The sequence below is a fragment of the Symphalangus syndactylus genome, chromosome 10 (genome assembly GCF_028878055.3).
Source record: "Symphalangus syndactylus isolate Jambi chromosome 10, NHGRI_mSymSyn1-v2.1_pri, whole genome shotgun sequence".
Lineage (NCBI taxonomy): Eukaryota > Metazoa > Chordata > Mammalia > Primates > Hylobatidae > Symphalangus > Symphalangus syndactylus.
The window spans coordinates 69456792-69460516 of NC_072432.2; positions in this window are offsets into that span (position 1 = coordinate 69456792).

Sequence of the window (3725 nt, forward strand, 5' to 3'; positions counted from 1 at the left end):
AAAAAGTCTCACTCTTCCTCTTCTTCCTATTGATATTGCAAGAACAGTAGTATTGCTTGGCTTCTTCTATGCATCGATACTCAGTGACACTTCTTTCTTAAAAGACATTACATGTTTATCCCTAGAATGAAAGATAATGTTCAAAACTAACAAATGTGATATACCACATTAACAAAATAGTGAATAGTAAGCAATTGTTATCTCAAGAGATGCAAATAAAAGCATTTGTAAAAATTCAACAATGTTTCTATGAGTAGAAAAGACACATTTCAACACCCTAGAAATATAAGAAAATCACCTTAACATGAGGAATGATGCATATGAAAACCTCACAGCTAAATTCATACTCAATAAAAAAATCTCAAAAATTTTTATCTAGTATCAGGACCAGATAATGATGCTCACTCTTGCTGCTTCTATTTCACATAGTACTGGAAGTCCTAGCTAGAACAATTCAGCAAGAAAAATAAAAATAAAACAGGTTTCTAAATAAGAAAAGAAGTAAAGTAACCTTTGTTTGCATTATATAAAATATAAATATATAATAATATATTTATATATTTAAAATATATAAAAATATATAATATATATTAAAATATGTATATATTTATATATATTAATATATATTATATATAAATATAATATAGAAATATATAATATATAAATATATAAATAAATATATAAATATATAATACATATATTTATATATTTATTATGAAAATATAATAAATAATAAATAAATAAATAAATATAATATAATATAATATATATAAATATATAAAATATATAAAAATATAATAAATATATAAATATATAAAATAACATCTGTTTGCAAATAACCTCTGTTTGCAACCTCTGACATTATATTATAAATGGAAAACTGTAAAGACTCTACAAAATACTACTAGAATTAAAACAAATTTCATAAATTTGCAGGATACAAAATCAACATACAAAATTAGGTTATTGTTCAGTATACTAACAAGCAACTATCAAGAAACTATCCAATTTATAATAGCACCAAAAAAAAAAACATATAGGAATAAACTTAACCAAGTAGATAAAAAAAAAACTTCTATACTAAAAACTATAAGACATTGATGAATGAAAGGAAAGAATACACTAATTTGGAAAGATATATTATGTTGACCGAAATATTTAACAATGTTGAAGTATCTATACAACCTAAAGTGATTTACGGATTCAATGTAATCCCTATCAAAATCCAAATGATGTATTCTATAAAAACAAAAAAATTCTATAATTTATGATCCTGGAAACACTCTAAATAGACAAAACAATATGCAAAATGTAGAAACAGCTGAAGGCATCACATTTCCTTATTTCAAATTATATTTAGAGCTAATGTAATTAAAATAACATGTTGTATTAGTCTGTTTCACACTGCTGTAAAGTACTACCTGAGATTCAGTTATTTATAAGAAAAAGAGGTTTAGTTGACTCATAGTTCCTCATGGCTGTGGTGGTCTGAGGAAACTTATAATCATGGTAGAGTGCAAAAAGAAAGCAAAGCATTTCTTATATGACAACATGAGAGAGAGAGAAGTGCCACAGTTTTAACCACTATATCTACTGAGAATTCACTCACTATCTTGATAACACCATGGGGAAAATCCACCCCTGTGATCCAATTGCCTCCTACCATGTCCCTCTCTTGACATGTGGGGATTATAATTCAATGTGAAATTTGGGTGTGACACAAAGCCAAATCATGTTATCCCCACCTCAGCTCCTCTCAAATCTCTTGTCCTTCTCACATTTCAAAATACAATTATCCCTTCTCAACAGTACCCCAAAGTCTTAACACATTTCAGTATTAACAAAAAAGTCTAAGTCCAAAGTCACATCTGAGACAAGGCAAATCCCTCTACCTATGAGCCTGTAAAATAAAAAACAAGTTAGTTACTTCCAAGATACAATGGGGTACAGGAATTGCATAAATATTCCCATTCCAACTGGGAGAAATTGGCCAAAACAAAGGAGCTACAGGCTCCATGCAAGCCTGTAACCCCATATGGCAGTCATTAAATCTTAAAGCTTCAGACAGTCTCCTATAATTCCATGTCTCTCATCCAGTTCCTGCTGATGCAAGGGGTGGGCTTCAGTGGCCTATGGCAGCTCTATCCTTGTGGCTCCACAGGGGGGCACAGCCCCCATTGCTGCTTTCATGGGCTGGTATTGAGTGCCTGTGGCTTTTCTAGGTGCATGGTGCAAGCTATATGTGAATCTACCATTGTGCTGTTTGGAAGATGATGGCCTTCTTTTCACAGCTACACTACTCAATGTCCCAGTGGGGAAACTGTGTGGGGACTCCACCCCACATTTCCCTTTGTATTTCCCTAGTAGAGGTTCTAAATGAGGGTTCTGCCCCTGCAGCAAACTTCTGTCTGGACATCCAGAAATTTCCATACATCCCCTGAAATCTGGGCAGAAGTTTCCAAATCTCAACTTCAGTGTTCTGTTAACCTGGAGGGCTGACACCACATGCAAGACAACAAAATATGGGGCTTGCACCCTCTGAAGCCATGACCCAAGCTGTATCTTGATGCCTTTTAGCCACAGCTGGAGCTGGAGCAGATGGGATGCAGGGAACCATGTCCTGAGGCTTCACAGAGCAGCTGAGCCCAAGGCCTACAGCACAAAACAATTTTCCCTCCTAGGCCCAAAGGTCTGTGATGAGAGTGGCTGCTGTGAAGGTCACTAAAATATTCTGGAGACATTTTTCCCATTGTATTGGCTACTAACATTCAGTTTCTCTTTACTTATGCAATTTTTGCAACCAGCTTGAATTTCAATGGGGTATTCTTTTATACCACCTGGTCAGACTGCAAATTTTTCAAACTTTTATGCTCTGTTTCCCTTTTAAACATAAGTTCCAATTTCAGACCATTTTTTTGTGAACACGTGTAACTGTATGCTGTTAGGAACAGCCAGGTGGCATTTTGAATGCTTTGCTCTTTTGAAATCTCTTCCACCAGATACCCTAAATTATCTCTCTCAAGCTCAAAGTTCCAAAGATCTGTATGGCAGGGACTGCCAGTCTCCTTGTTAAAGAATAGAATGATTGGCTATTCCTCCAGTTCCCAATAAGATGAGTAAGTTTAAGAGAACTGCTGCACTATATTGTGGCCATAGTTAACCAATAGTGTATTATACACTTACAATATCTTTAAAAATGTAGATCTCACATTAAGTGTTTACACTAATACACGGCATACCTTCAAGATATTACAGGTTTGGTTTCAGATCACTGCAATAAAGCAAATATTGCAATCAACCAAGTTACACAATTCTTTTTTGGATTTCCATGGCATATAAAAGTTATGTCTACACTGTCTGTATTCCATTAAGTCAGAAATAGCATTATGTATAAAAATGTACATAACTCAATTAAAAATACTTCATTGCTGAAAAATGCTAACAATCACCTGATCCTTGTGTGAGCTGTACTCTTTTTACTTGTGGAGGATCCCAATTTCAATAAGACAAGAATGATGTTTACTGCATCCACTGATCCTGTCTTTCATGAAAAATTTCTGTGTGGCAAGCAATGCTGTTTAATAATGCTGTATAATAGCTTTTTACACTTGGTAGAGATTCTTTTAAAAGTGCAATCAATCCACTTAAAACTTACTGCTGCTTCATTAAATGAGCTTAAGTAATATTCTAAATTATTTGCTTTCATTTCAAAAATGTTCATGGCA